Consider the following 16,929-nt stretch of genomic DNA (forward strand, 5'->3'; position numbering starts at 1 on the left):
GGACATAAACGTACTACGACTGATGCAGCCTCTTCCTGTGTGTGCATACGAAGGTTTTGTGTGTATGTATGAAACCACAAGACGCTGTTTTAAAATCACTCTCCGCTCACCACATAGGGTACACATTGTTCCGTGAAATAGAGGTGTGTTGTTGTGACTGAATGAGAACAAAACATGCCTTTCGATAAACAAAAGGTGGTTTTGTCTCTGGTCTGGTTAAAAGCAAGTCTCTTGATCAGTCCGCTGCCACAGTTTTACATAATTTGACACCTTCTGGACTTCATTGACAAGATCATCTGTCTGTGAGGTTAATCATCATCAGCCCATGGACCATTTGCAGGTCGCATTTGAAAAATTCAAGCAAATATGTTTTGAACCAGCCTTGTTTTAAAATCACAAATCTCCTTAGACTGGGGCTCTGAGACACTTCAAGGAACGTATTATACATGTCAGCCTGTCCCCTCCAAACCATTACTGAGTGACCAAAGAGAATAGAATATGGACTATTCACTTTTGAAATCATACTTTATTTGGTAAATACTTAACATGTAAAAATCAGCCAATAAATTTCAATAACTTTTGAAATGCATTTTAACAGGAAGCAGATGAACAACTTATCTTCAGTGTATGACCTCACTGACTTGGTATCTGGAAAAATCTGTGTATGAAACCACACCAATTCACTTCACGCAGGATCTTTGCCTCACGTCTCTCCCTCAGCGCCTCCCCTTCAACTCTCCCGTGTCCCCCTGTCTCTCCCCCTGAGCGCCTTACAGTTTGAAAGCCTTTGTTCCAGATTGACATAGAGACCCTCCTTCACTCCTCTTTCAAACCATCTCTGTTCTCTATCCAATAAGTATAAATACTTTGCTGCGTTCAACTGCTGAGTATTGATCTGAGGAGGTGGCCCTCCTGCCCGAAAAAAAAGAACAGCAGCTGTGGCAAAAAGTTGAGATGGATTCAACTTTTGGAGAAACGCAACCCAACGTCACGCTGCAGTGGCCAATCACGCAGACCGCTGATCAGACCAGAAGACGCCCACGAGAAGAAGAACCTTGTTTGCCTTTTACCGGCATACTAGCACCATGGCTAGCAAATGTTAGCAGCATGAATGACAAAAACACAAAGGACTGGAACGTTATGTTTCATGTGTAGTCTTTGGCCTTGTACACCAGTTTAAAGCGCCCCTGTCTGGCTGCACAAGTTAAAGTATAGGTGGTTTCTGCAATCTGCAAGTTTTCTGGTTGTCCTTTATTCTCGCACCATTCTAATGATGTTCCCAAAATGTGCACCAATATGTCTGTGAATATTCTCTCTCATTCAAGTCACGGGATACAGAGACAGCTTCAAGAATCTTCAGAAAGTTCAATTGCCTTTGACTCAGCACCTCTAGAAATCCTATGACCTGGATGACTGAGAATCTTCATGGAAATATTTGATAATATTGATTGCTGAACTCACTTTTCTCAAAAGTATGATGTAATCTGCTGCTGTATGAGAGATTTTGGCAGGGTTTCTTTACATAATTAGAATGTGTTTAAGGTTGTTCCTCAGCATTAAATTTACTCCTACTATGCAGATGTAAAAAAAACAAAAAACAAAATAAATGTTGTCTGTGCCAGCCAGTCCTATGGTCAGCCAATCATATGAAAGCTCTCAGCTCTCTGCTTGTATTGCCTTTATTTCAAAATAAGAGTGCACTGTTATTTAAGATAGCTTCATCCAAGATCAACGAATCAATTCTCCAAATGCACTCTAAGAACCAGGTTGGCTGGATTTTAACTGGCTGACATAATGTTAGCCTGGATAGGTTTTGAAAGCAGGGCACAGGACGTTATTCTGTTGTCTGTGGTGTTATGTAGTGTGTGTGTGTCTTGTGTTTGCACCATAAGATCATTTCAAGTGATGAACAGTAGACAAAGTGAAGCCATGCACCAACACCTTCAACAGGCCGCTAATCTGCAACTTCAGTCCGCCTGCATGAGGGGCTATTTTTCAATGTGGGTTTCCTGTTAGTCTGATCACGTGTGCAACACAAAGCACTTGAGGTAAACTTCACTGCTTCTCTTTTTCTTTGTTTGCCACTCTTTATCTTCCTTCTCTTTACACGCTGGTAGCACTGAAGGCTTCATGAACTACTAAATACTGTAACATGTATATATACTCTCAGGGGAACACTGACACAAAGAAAAGAGTTTATCGATTGCTCCTCTGGTTTGCAAGGGATATTATAATAACAGCTCTAACAAATTAATTTTACAACATTTGTGTAATTGCATCTATTTTAATAGAAAAACACTGTACAGTGGATTTAAGATTGTTTACTTGAGTATGGATATTGTGTACTCCACGGCCACCTCTTATCACCAGGGAGTCAGTCAAGAGTGAGTGGGTACACTTGTCCACAGCACTTTCTACTCAGCTTTATAGTGGTTTGGGGGAATAGTACACTGGGCATATTTAAGGGAACTGCAAGGATGGTGTACTGGTGGGTGGTGTTTGACCGATTGTGGGGGGCCGCTCTGGGCCACTAATGCCACTAATCTACAATGTCTTCAGTCAGTCTGCATGTTGAGCTCTGCAGTCCTGAGGGCTGTTTGACAGTGTGTGTTTCCTGTGAACCTTACTGATCACATGGGCTGCAGTACATGACGGTTGAGGTCAACTTAATTGCCAACCCTGTATTGTGCTGTAACTTCAGCATGTACATGATAAACAAAAATAAATAAGCTAAGAAAAATTTCTAAGCAGTTTTATTACTTTGTGTCTAATTCTCTATAAAAGAATCGACTACCACATAATTGATATGTGGAATTGCACAAAAATCTACTGAAGGATGAAGGATATATGGGCTGATGGTTAACTTGAGATGAAAAATTGTTTGAAATCAGTTACAGACACATGATTACACTGGTACTGTTACAATGATAAAAGAAATCTTTATTTATAGAGCACTACTTGCAAAGTGCTTGACACACTAACAAATTAAAATCACAATGAAAAAAGCAGAAGGAAAACTCATAATTACAAAGGCTGAATAAAATATGCAAAACAAACTCCAGAAAAATAAAATAAAACAAATAAAGACATATTTCAGTGAATAAGATTAGCCAGAAATATGTATATCAGAATCAGATCAGAATCAGATTCTGATATATTTAGCATTATGGAATAAAGAGGGCTAATAATATATATATATATATCATAAGTGTAAAAAGTGTTTTCATTTTTACTTATGAAGCAAATGTGTTTGTTCCGTCCAGCCTCTGCCTGCTGGTGTGTTTATCCATCCTGAGCCCAAAACACAACTTGTGTTAAAAACACATCTTCATCCTGAGAGACAAGTTGACATTTGTCATTTAGAATCATGACTATGTGACTTCTGCTGCTGCGGTTTTACTTAGAAAGATGTGTGACTGGAGGGCATGCTGGGCAGGTGCTGTTAGTGTGGCTTATATCATTAAACAAACAAGAAGAGTCATGATAAGTTCTTATTGTTGGTTACCTGGCTCTGTCTTGCTTGGCCTCTGGTGCCAGGTCTTTTCTGATCAGCTTGAAGTTTTTTATCTGCATAAATTAATACAGAACCATTACATAGACAACTTACACAATATCTTTACAAAATGACTAATCGGATACCAGTTTCCTTAAATGTCTAAAATACAAGATTAGATATGATTTGCTAAGTATTGCCAGAGTAATATAGAGTGGGAAAACAGTTTGAGATTGGGGTACTGGTACAGTATGTTACCTGTTTTCTGACAGATGTGATAAACCAAGATAAAGGAGATAAGGGAGGAGAGAACAGTAAAAGCTGGAGTGAACATCATCATCCAGGACACAGCACTGGAGTCAGGGCATGGGCCGGAGTCACTGGAGTCTGGATTGAATATGTAGAGGATTAGATCTTTAAAATCATAGAAACATCTAAGCATAGTTTCATATAACACTTTATAACTCCCGGGCATGTTGCACCCTGTCAGAAGCAGGACTGTCTTCGATCAGCCCAGGTGTGCTAAACAATAAGGACTCCTCTTCCCCCTGTTGGAGTCTATTTGTTCTGTGTGTTTTGGTCTCGTGTGCTGATGAAAACTACAAGCTAACATACTGTAATAAAGCGGGTGTTTCCAACTGAGATGCAGTAAGTGTGCAAACGCTTTGATTTCTTTCCATGTGGAGATTTGTCCATAGCGATTACTATTGTTATTATTATCATGTTTAAAAAATGTTTACATGGAAACATTTTAATTTCTATAAAATAACGCCTATAACATACTACACAGAGTAAATGTATATTTTATTGATATATTAGCATTGTAATTATGGTAGGAGGCAACAAATTACTTCCTGATAGCAGTTAGGCAAGGAAGTCGTTGTCACCCTTTCCTTTACAGACTTTTAGCAATGGTGGCTTCATAAACTACTGAATAACATAAACAAGATGAGAGGAGACGAGAGAGGAGAGAACGGCAAAAGCTGGACACAGAGAGAACAGCAGACTCCTGCAGACACCACAGCCTAGTGGACTCTCGCGGTGATGAGGCTCACAGGGGTCTGAAAGGTCTCAAAAACAAAGTTGTATCGATTAGCTTCATCAAACTCTAATCTCACAGTGATGTCAGAATGAAACGTTTTGTATGTGGACACAAGTGTAGCAGTTGTTCCATGACCCCAGGAACCAAGAAACCCAGATATTTTCCAAATAAAATTCAGAGGGGTTTGTGGGGAACTAAAGTTTTCATTGAACAGAAAGCAAAGATATTCTGCATTGTTATTTGTTCTGCCAAGACCCATGCTCAGAGTTCTTCACAGAGTGTTGACCCTACCTTGATCTCATTTGAATGATGTCTCTGGTTCGTTCGCTTTTTCAGCTCATTCCAGCAATAAGTGCAGTGTGCAAACTTTGACCCCGTTTGAGCCTGTTCTCTTGGACTTCAAATGTGAAATGATCCCAAAACTCACTATGCATAACAATAAAATACACATGGAAACACACTTAAGGATGACTTAAAACACTTCAGACACAGGAGGTCCGTCATTGGGCAAGAATTATTTGTTAACACTATTTCGCTCCAGATTGGGGGTTGTTGATGCACATAATCTTCACATGCAGTATATATTGTATGGTAGACTTCACAATGGTTCACATTTTATATCATTAATATCAGTGCACGCTATCCAGGTACATTTTCCTACTGTATGATGACCATTTAGGCAAATGATTACATTCCATATAATCATATTTCACAAAGACAATTCAGACCAGAATACTCACTGAATATGATCCTTGTTGTGATGTTGCCGAATGTGTAAACATATCTGGAAGTAATGTATTTTTTATCCTCCACCTTCAACTGTGCAGTTCCACAGTAGTAGAGGCCCTCATCAGATTCAGTGATGTTCACGATCAGCAGGTCAAAGGATTTAGAGGAACTGTTGCTCACAAAGTGGAAACGAGGGAGGGGATTCAAATAGCCTACAGAATCCCAGGTTTTTCTCTGTGAAGCATAAGTTAGGACAAGAGAAGGCTGGTTCTCATGAGAGCAGTTCCTGTACCACACTATGTATACTCCAGGTGATGTTTTGCAGTCACAGTAGAGAGTGACGTTGTCTCCTGGTCTGACTGTCACCTCCAACACTGATCCAGAGATCCAGTCCTGCCTGCAGGAAACAACTCCTGGAATATAAAAACAATCCCAAAAGCAGTTTGAAATGTGATGAGTGTCACAGTGTTTCACTAAATACAGGTGACTGCTCAACACAAACTGAAGTGTCAGCAAGGATTCATTATCAAAATAGAATCAATAAAATATTTAAATATATATATAAAATAAATTAATATGAAAAATTACCAAGCAGAATGACCACACAAATCCGCAGCCCGTCCATGTGTGATGATGACCTGGTGTTGAAAGACAATGAAACAGGTCTTACTACCGGGCAAGCACATAGCCAGTGATGGGCTGGGTAGCATGTGTGCACACTTTTCCATTAAAGGAAATGTAAGCTGTGATTGGCTTGTTGAAAGGAACCCATTTGTTTTCTATTGGTGTGATGCCAAGAGGAGGTCTAAATGTAAAGATTTCAGCAGATAACAGTGTAACTTCCAACTGGGGACTGAATTACTCATTTAATTTCAATTGAAAAAACAAACAAACTACGGATTCAATGTGTACCTGAGTGTGTGCTTGCGTACGCACATGCACCACAACCACTATTGTTCTATTGCTTTTAAAAAAAGTCAACTTGCCAAACTAAATGACAGTCTGCTGGTTCGTCAAATCAGAATCAGAATCAGAAACCGTTTATTGCCAAGTAACAAACATTACAAGGAATTTGCCGTGGTCTGATGGTGCTGACAACAAACATGTAAAAATATAAAGGTAAAAGAATAAGATAAGATAAATAACAAACAGTGCAGTGACCAAATATAAAGTGTCCAGATAACGTGTCCAGTAGGGGGTGGGTGCGTTAATATAATATAATGTATAACTTGTGTTTGTGTGGGGGGGGGGTATCAGTGCAAGACTTTGGTCGTGTTTGTCAGGTTGACTGCAGAGGGGAAGAAACTGTTTTTGTGGCGGGAGGTTTTGGTCCTGATGGACTGCAGCCTCCTGCCAGAGGGGAGGGGGTCAAACAGATTGTGACCGGGGTGGGAGGGGTCAGCAGTGATCTTCCCTGCTTTCCTCAGGGTCCTGAAGAGACAGGAGGTTGCAGCCAATCACCCTCTTTGCAGAGCGGATGTTCAGCTCCCACCGGAGGTCCTGGCTGATGATGGAGCCCAGGAAACGGAAGGACTCCACAGTGTCCACTGGAGAGTCACACAGGGTGATGGGGGCGGGTGGGGCTGCGCTCTTCCTGAAGTCTACAACCAACTCCACTGTCTTTGAAGCGTTAAGCTCCAGGTTGTTGCTGGTGCACCAGGTCACCAGATGGTCAACCTCCCACCTGTAGGCAGACTCATCCTCACCAGAGATGAGTCCGATGAGGGTGGTGTCGTCCGCAAACTTCAGGAGCTTGACGGACTGGTGACTGGAGGTGCAGCTGTTGGTGTACAGGGAGAAGAGTAGAGGAGAAAGAACGCAGCCTTGAGGGGAGCCGGTGCTGATCGTCCGCGAGTCTGAGACGTGTTTCCCCAGCTTCACATGCTGCTTCCTGTCAGACAGGAAATCTGTGATCCACCATCCAGGTGGGGTCAGGCACGTTAAGCTGGGAGAGCTTGTCCTGAAGAAGAGCCGGGACGATCGTGTTGAAGGCAGAGCTGAAGTCCCCGAACAGGATCCTGGCGTAGGATCCTGCGGAGTCCAGGTGCTGGAGGATGAAGTGTAGGGCCAAGTTGACGGCGTCGTCTATAGACCTGTTGGCTCTGTAGGCGAACTGCAGGGGGTCCAGCAGAGGGTCAGTGATGGATTTGAGGTGTGACAAAACCAGGCGTTCAAATGATTTCATGACCACAGACGTCAGGGCGACGGGTCTGTAGTCATTTAATCCTGTGGGCCCTGTTTTTTGGGGAAGGGGATGATGGTGGAGGCCTTGAAGCAGGCTGGCACGTGGCATGTCTCCAGTGAGGTGTTGAAGATGTCTGTGAACACCGGAGACAGCTGATCGGAGGGGGGGGGGGGCACTGTGGGGGCAGCTGTGGAGAGTTCAGCCCCAGGTGTGATGAGGGGGTTGGAGCTGGTGGGTGATGGTGTGGGGGATGGTGTCAGGACTGTCCTATTGTCTTTCAAAGTGACAGTAGAAGTCGTTGAGGTTGTTGGCGAGGCGTCGTCGTTAGCAGAGTTGGGGGCTCTTGGCTTGCAGTTGGTGATCTGCCTGAGCCCTCTCCACACAGAAGCTGAGTCGTTGGAAGAGAACTGATTTTGTAGTCTCTCTGAGTACAGTCGTTTAGCTTCCCTCACCGCCTTGCTAAACTTGTACTTGGCTTCCTTAAACTCTGCTCTGTTGCCACTCTTAAACGCCTCTTCCTTTTCCAACCTCCAGTCTTGCTGTGAACCAGGGTTTGTCATTGTTATAACTCACCCTGGTGCGAGATGGTACACAGCAGTCCTCACAGAAGCTGATATATGACGTCAACAGCCCCTGTGTACTCATCCAGACTGTTGGAAGCAGTACTGAAAACATACCAGTCAGTGCAGTCCAAACACGCCTTCAGGTCCTCTGCAGCTTCACTGGTCCACTTCTGTCCCAGTGCAGCGCGGGTGACGGCGTGAAAAGCGTTACTGACTGTGGTGTAACAGTGATCCAGAGTGTTCCCCTCCCTGGTGGGGCATTTAATAAACTGTTTGTATTTGGGGAGTTCATGACTGAGGATACCTTTGTTAAAGTCACCGAGGACAATAACTAAGGAGTCCGGGTTGGTCCACTCCGTTTCCAGTATCTGGTCGGCGAGTGCGCGCTGTGCGTCCTGCATGTTGGCCTCCGGTGGAATGTAAACACCGACCAGAATGAATGAAGCGAACTCACTGTGGCTGCAGAGCTGCTGAATTCTTACCAGGGTTTGGTTGGACTGTAGTTACATAATGTTTTAACAATATCTAACTATACAACTGACCACTGTTTCCTATGAGCCAGTTGAGATTCCTAATATGTTAACAATGTGTTGCATTTCTTTTATAAATAACTTAAATATTTTCTTAAGCGTGTCACTAATCTGCAGCTTCAGTCTGTCAGCATGTTGAGCTCTGCAGTCGTATGAGGGGCTGCTTGTCACTGCAGGTTTCATGTGAGCCCCACTGATCATCCTTTGAATTGTATCAGACTACTGGTGAAGGGTCAGGGCTGTTGGCAAACTTGAGATAAAAAAAAAACAGGAAATTGCCTGAAAACAGCTTTCGTGTCTTGTTACAGACACAATCATCGCTACCATTATGAAATGTCACAGATCGATTTCAATCAAAAATGTGAACCTGAAGCCGAATTGCAATCAACAACATCAAACAGGTTTTCTATCCAGAGGTTAATGTGTACATCTGATCAATTTCCAAGCTGTTATTTAAGTGGTGGAGTGAAATAAAACACACACATCTTCTCTGTGAAGAATGAATGAATTCATACACACTGTGGTTCATGGGGATAGTCCCAAACACTCTGAAACAATCAAAACCAGCTGGAGTGGAAGTTTAAATAGCTGCTAAACATGATGTTCAGTGTGTGTAACCTGTGTATGCACACGTTAATTAACCTGTACAGTTGGAATTTAACAGCACTGAAACTGTTCACAACTGTATCACAATGGCAAACTAATCTACAGGGTGTTATTATTATCATTATTATTACTTCTATTTAAAAAATATAATTTTGATTCCCTATAAAGAATTATAGGGAAAAATGTTATCACCTCTGAGATAAAGAATATAACATTGAGCAACAGCTTCACATGCTTTGTTGACAGAGTAAATATTTATAAATTAATTAAAATATGTATTGCAATTTCTGTGGGAGGTAATTTCAATGCTAATAGCAATAGCACTTATGCAAAGAATAACACCCTTTCCTTTACAGACTTGTAGCACTGATAGCTCCATAAACTACTGAATAAACAATAAACAACACAAGTTTATACAATCACTGCTAATGAATTCATTATACAATTTCTAATGTTAAATTGTTGGTTCATGACACCATACAAGAACTGATGGCAAGTGCTGAAGTCAGATCTCTGGGCTTTCTTCTTCTTTGGTCTCTGTGATGCCTGACGGATTTCCAGCTCAGCATAACACACGTCTTCATCCTAAGAGTTAACATTTTTAGTTTAAAGCAATGACCATGTACTGATGGAATAGTATGATATGTTTTAAGTCACTGCTAAACCTTTTGTGTCATAACTGCAAAAATAGATTGATAGATCAATACGTATGAAGATCGATGAAAGGGCCTTGTGTTCATTTCCTGATTCCTTCTTGTTTGGTCTCTGGTGTCTGGAGGTCTTTTCTCACCAACTTGATGTACATCAGCCGCAGAAACGAGTACATCATTAAACTCTAATACCCACAACCTCACACAATACCTTAAAGGAAAAGCAGTTATCTGACGGCAGTTTTCTTCTCAAGTGATAAAACTTCTTCACCATGTGTGATGTTGTCAAAAGACCCTCACAATATGAAAAGCATTGTAGGCTACCCTTTTCTAGCTACACGTGAACAGTCTCTAACGTACATCGGCCTGGCAAGGTGACTCAAGGACATTCATCTTAAATGATCAAGACTTTCATTAATAATACAGACTGTACCTGTGTGTGTGTGTGTGTGTGTGTGTGTGCGCGCGTGTGTGTTGGCGTTATCTGCTCAGTGACCACTGATGCTCTGTTGGTTAAAAACAGACTCTGTGAGACCAATGTTTACGTCTGAAAGAGAACAAAATATGTCTTTAATAAATGATGACAAAACATTTCAGTTTTTTCTCAGGCTGAGACCTTTAAGGTCTGATTCTAGGTCAATATCTCCAGAATCTTTTGACCCCATCATTTTGTGCCACCAGGGATTTGGTTTTTCCTCACACTGGTCAAAACGAATACCACATGATAATTCTTTCTTAATAATAATAACAATAACTCTAAAGTTGCAGTAGCTATTGTGAATCAATTTAGAATCAAGATCGCACATTATGATCTTGTTTGGGACAGCTTGGGGTCAAACTTATTACCTAATATCTCCACTAGAGGTCAGGAGAGTTTCACCTGGAGCTGGTGTGACTGCTCAGAGATTATACCATCAGCACCCATCTAAGCTGCTGTCAACAAATACTTTATCTATCTATTTAACATCCACAAGATGTCTGTTTTGTTTTTTTGTTTTTTACCATTTTTACATTGGTATCTGTGCGTGAAACTCACACTCAGTACGTGTACACATGGACAGTGCAGATGGTGTGACTGATCTCAGCAAATTATGTTGTGGTCACAGCTATGACGCAGAGTCAGAAATGCACTGTACATCCAAATGTAGCTGTGGTGGGTGAAAAGCAGCTACATTCTGGCTCTGTTGGATATACTTTAACACGTCCCAGCCAGTGAAGGTTTCTACCATGTGAATACAGTTAACTGATTTAAAGCATTTGAAATACAATAATACAATGATCTAGTGGGAGAAAAAAAGTGTCGGAAGAAGCTTTCAAATTATTTAGTAGTAATACCACAGTATAAAAATACTCCATTACAAGTAAAAGTCCCGCATTCAAGATTTCACTGAAATAATAGTGCAAGTATTAGCAACAAAATGTACTTAAAGTATAAAGTGAAAGTACTCATAATGCAAAGTGGCCACTGTCAGTGTTATATTATCATATTATTGGATCATTATTATTGATGTATTAATATGTTAGGTGTACTGTAATGTTGTGGTTGGTCAAGATGATAATTTTAACTACTTCATATACTCTTGGTAGTTTAATCTGTAACAATGGGTCATATTTTATAAATTGATGTTTATAAATCTTAATTTGAAAGGTAACAAGCAACTATAGCTCTTGAATAAATGTAGTTCAGTAGAAGTATAGAGTAGCATAAAATGGAAATACTCAAGTAAAATAAAACCTCAGAATTGTACTTAGGTACAGTACTTGAGTAAATGTACTTAGTTACTTTACACAACTGGACCAGGAGCTTTTCTGTGGTCGTTGGTTTGATTTGGTTTGTGTGTGTGTGTTTGTGGCTTTTTAAGGTATAATCTGGACTCTCAACGTGCACAGTGAACTGTGGACATTGAAGCTGTGCACTAACCTGCAGCTTCAGCCTGTCAACACGTTGAGCTCTGCAGTCGTATGAGGGGCTGCTTGTCACTGTGGGTTTCCTGTGAGCCTCTCTGATTAAAGGGTGCCACACGATGTGGTCGAGGTTGGCGTCACAGTCACCTCTGCATTGTCTTGTAACTTCTTGGAAACTGTGTGGCAGGGCCATCCTTGAACAAATAAGCTAAGTAAGAAAATTAAACTGTAGACATTTTGGCTTTTGAACGATATATTCTTAAACCAAAAGCTTTAATTTGAGTTGTATTCTCCGGAGCAGAATCAGCTCCAACATATCAAACACCTGGGAATTGAGTCAAACTCTACCGGTGCCTGAATAGCCATCATGTCTTGTTACAGACAAGCGACCATCACAAGCATTATGAAATGTTACAGATCGATTTCAGTCAGAAAAAGGTGAATCTGAAGCTGAATTGTACTCAACAAACAAGTTTTCTATCTGGAAGTTTTTTATTTATACAGCTCATCAATTTTCAATCTGTTATTCAAGTGGTGTAAGGAAGTAAGATGCACAAGATGCATATGTGGTTCGTGCCACTCATGCAACGGTGTGGATAGCCTAGAAACAGTGGAAGTGTTAGATGAATTAATAGCATTGCAAGTGCTATATATATATAGGAAAAAAAATCCTCAGAGGAGAGTTGACACAAAAAGGTAGTTTAGTATCAACATTTTCAAAAAACATTGCTTTTCACCTCAGCTTTAAATGGGGAAGATAAGAGATATAATGTTCTATATGTGTCCCTATACATGAATTATACTGCTCATTATTAATCATCATTATACAATTTATTTTGTTTGTTCTTTTGTTTCAGGCCCTCTACATCCTAGAAGTATTGATGGCAGAATATGTGCTGAAGTCAGAACTCTGGGCTTTCTTCTTCTTTGGTCTCTGCGATGCCTGACGGATTTCCAGTGCAGCATAACACACATCTTCATCCTAAGATTTGACATTTGTTGATTAGAATCGTGATCAAGCGCTGATCTAATGTCGTGATTCATTATATTCTAATGTTACAACCTACCTGATTCGGTCTTGTTTGACCTCGAGTGTCAACTTGAGGTTCTTTAGCTGCAGAAATAAACACAGCATCACTACAGCATGGTACACTCAAAACTCACAAAGTAAATCAAAAGAATCCAGGTTTGTTTGTCATTTAAATTAATTTTGTGAATGAATTATTAAGGATATTTCTGAGATTAGCACAAAAAGTGAGAAATGTGATAGTTACCTTTTTTCCCACAGATGTGATAAATCACAAAAGCCGAGAGGAGAGAGGAGAGAACGGCAAAAGCTGGACACAGAGAGAACAGCAGACTCCTGCAGACACCACAGCCTCGTGGACTCTCGCGGTGATGAGGCTCACAGGGGTCTGAAAGGTCTCAAAAACAAAGTTGTATCGATTAGCTTCATCAAACTCTAATCTCACAATGATGTCAGAATGAAACGTTTTGTATGTGGACACAAGTGTAGCAGTTGTTCCATGACCCCAGGAACCAAGAAACCCAGATATTTTCCAAATAAAATTCAGAGGGGTTTGTGGGGAACTAAAGTTTTCATTGAACAGAAAGCAAAGATATTCTGCATTGTTATTTGTTCTGCCAAGACCCATGCTCAGAGTTCTTCACAGAGTGTTGACCCTACCTTGATCTCATTTGAATGAGTGCAAACTCTGACCCCGTTTGAGCCTGTTCTCTCGGACTTCAAATGTGAAATGATCCCAAAACTCACTATGCATAACAATAAAATACACATGGAAACACACTTACTGACTTAAAACACTTCAGATACAGGAGGTCCGTCATTGGGCAAGAATTATTTGTTAACACTATTTCGCTCCAGATTGGGGGTTGTTGATGCACATAATCTTCACACGCAGTATATATTGTATGGTAGACTTCACGATGGTTCACATTTTATATCATTAATATCAGTGCACGCTATCCAGGCACATTTTCCTACTGTATGATGACCATTTAGGCAAATGATTACATTCCATATAATCATATTTCACAAAGACAATTCAGACCAGAATACTCACTGAATATGATCCTTGTTGTGATGTTGCCGAATGTGTAAACATATCTGGAAGTAATGTATTCTTTATCCTCCACCTTCAACTGTGCAGTTCCACAGTAGTAGAGGCCCTCATCAGATTCAGTGATGTTCACGATCAGCAGGTCAAAGGATTTAGAGGAACTGTTGCTCACAAAGTGGAAACGAGGGAGGGGATCAAAATAGCCTACAGAATCCCTGTTTTTTCTCTGTGAAGCATAAGTTAGGACAAGAGAAGGCTGGTTCTCATGAGAGCAGTTCCTGTACCACACTATGTATACTCCAGGTGATGTTTTGCAGTCACAGTAGAGAGTGACGTTGTCTCCTGGTCTGACTGTCACCTCCAACACTGATCCAGAGATCCAGTCCTGCCTGCAGGAAACAACTCCTGGAATATAAACCCAATTGTAAAAGCAGATTGAAATGTGCTCATTGTTACAGGATTTCACAAAACAACAGGTGCAGGATCCTGCTCAACACAACAACGAGAATGTAGGTAATATTTTCAAAATGGAACTTTATCATTTTTTAATCAAAAGACTTACCTAAGAGCACAACCAGACAAATGTGCAGCCGGTCCATGTGACGATGATTGAGAGTTAAAAAGACAGTGAAACAGGTTTTACTGACAGATATCATGACCTGCGCAGACTTTTCCATTAAAGGAAGTATGAGTGGTGATTGGCCAGTCAAGTGGAACATTTTCTTCTGTGGTTGTTTTCTATTGGTGTAAAGCTTTGTGATTTTCCTCCGTGAACTTTTGATACAATCAGATGAGGTGTTACTATCAGATACCAGTTACCATTTACAATACACAGAGTTCAGCCTGGAAATAATTACTGTAGTGCCTTTGTTGGCCGTACAGCATATTTGATCAGGGTTGTTATAGACATGAAGATTCTGATGCATATGTACCAGAAGTAGATAATCCTCCAATTGGGTACATGTGCGTGACAAAATGCATGCTTGTAAAGCGTAAATTGGCAACTTTGTCTTTGAATCTGACAGAAGAGAGTCCACTGCGATGTTGTTAGACTGTAAATTGTCAATTGCTGCAGCATGTCGCCATTTTCAAAGATGGAACAGGACTAGTGTTCAGTAGCAGCTGTTGTACAAGGTGAGACAAGAAAGTGATTAGCAGTGATAATCACATGGGCAGTGCCTTCCAACAAGTCCTCATACTGTATTAGAGTAGGTTATTTATCAATGTCTACCAAAATGACCTACAGCATATGGCCCCTCCTTTTCCCTTGAGATTTGGTTTCCAACCACAACAAATGTTTGTCTACACTTTCAGTGTTTTTGCACATATCACCTCTGATGATATCTGCCTGAAGAGGTGAGATAATAGAGTGTCAAAGATTCATGGTGGTAACTCATCACAACCAAAATACTCTTGTCTTTTCACGGGGGAGGAACAGCAGTATAAAACCACTGATACAGTGGGTGTCTGTGTATACACATGGCTGCATTGATGTCCGCATTTCACGGCGCAGTTCGGTGTGACTCGGAGGTTAAATGTGTCTGAATGATGACAAAACCTTCCCTTGATGAAGGTAGATTTATTTCTGTACAGCATCACATCTTTTACTTTGTCTCTCTTGTTTCCAGGTCAGAAAGTCACTTTCTAGACCTCAGTGACTAGATCATCTACACAGCCCATAGCAAACATTGTTTTCCCACTCTTTGAGCTAAGCAAGTTTATTAAAGGATCTTCAGAAATAATTAATTATTGATTTTAACTCCACTTCTGAAATTCATTTTGAATTAATCCTTTCTTTGGAAGGACCAAATTGTTTCTTCCATCTGAGATTTACAATGACAAACTGTCACAAGAGGCTTTTACCTCCATTCAGAAGCCTTTGTTGAGTTTGAGTGGAAAATTTCAAGGTTAACCGGCCGAGGACAGAGAACGCCGCCCACTCAATCAGTACGTTTTTGACCACGTAAATTTAGGTTAGAATCCTGTACATAGTTGAAGAGCTTCAGTTACAGGTAATCAATCTGATTTTAGTGACAAATGACAATGAATGTTGTGTGTTTGTCAACTAATCATACTACTAAATAAAATACAAGCCAGTTTTTGCTTTCCCTACAATATTCACTCGTTGCAATTAAAACATGATAAATGTGTTTATGGATATGAACGTAACAGTGGGGAAAAAAATCATTGCTAGTGAACATAGTATATAAACCAATAAAGTTGCAGCATGTACAATATGTATTGTGCTGTGATTATGGATTACTACCTTGCAGGTGTTTCTCTTAACAAACAACTGGTTTGGATTGACTAAATTTCTTAATCCACAACCCTACTAGTTTATCATTCATGGAGTCTACTCTGATCTCGTGATCTACATTAGTGGTTTTGATTCAAATACATCTGCTGACCAAACATTGAGGCCTCAAAACTGGGACACGCAGATGACACTATTGGCCACACTCCAGACACAAATGCCTTTAATGAGGCACTGTGTTAACATAATAGACAACTAGGTATATGGATTCACAAAGTCAATATGTTGCAGTTCTACCAAAATTATTTTTATTTGAAAACATACCAGAGTGATTTCATAGACATCTTTCATGAACCTGAAAACAAAAGCTGCAAAGTCCAAAACAGTTGACTTACTTACTGAATTGGCAGTTGACTTTTGCTTACACCTGGTCTCCCTGCAATGAAGCATGCTGAAAAAAATTAAATGGATCAGTTCAAACCTAAGACTATCTCTTCCTATTTGCTCTCTAAAACGCAAAGCCCTGCACTGCCTGCTGGGAACCTGAAACCAAATTATTTGTCTTGTTTTGTGCATGTTTTAAATGAAAACGGACATTTTCAAGGTACTTTGTAGCTCCACATCTGCCGCCACAAAAGCCCCACTACGATCATACTGTTGGTGTCGAGGTCACAGGATTATTTAAGGCTACAATAATGTGAACTGTCTGTAATAAATGTGAATAATGTCTGAACTACATCTGAAACTGTGACAGTTCCTTGACTTACAGTAAGATTTTAAAGTGAAGCAGACTATTATATTTCTAAAACATGAGACTTGAACTGCAGTCCAAGGAGAGTGTTAAACAGAAATGGTGTGTGACAGAGTGGCGCCTGGAGACTTATTAGATGA

At 40.5% G+C, this 16,929-nt stretch overlaps 1 long non-coding RNA gene across 1 annotated transcript; it reads right to left on the reverse strand.

The window, feature by feature from the left end:
• Positions 1–12,176: 12,176 nt before the first annotated feature.
• Positions 12,177–13,855, reverse strand: LOC139302729 (uncharacterized). The gene is made up of 4 exons (XR_011598915.1): positions 13,788–13,855; positions 12,978–13,127; positions 12,771–12,817; positions 12,177–12,685 (listed from the first exon to the last, which is right to left on the reverse strand). It is a non-coding gene; the product is annotated as an uncharacterized lncRNA (long non-coding RNA).
• Between the last annotated feature and the right edge of the window lie 3,074 nt (positions 13,856–16,929).

This window comes from Enoplosus armatus, chromosome 2 (genome assembly GCF_043641665.1).
Source record: "Enoplosus armatus isolate fEnoArm2 chromosome 2, fEnoArm2.hap1, whole genome shotgun sequence".
NCBI classification, from domain to species: Eukaryota; Metazoa; Chordata; class Actinopteri; order Centrarchiformes; family Enoplosidae; genus Enoplosus; species Enoplosus armatus.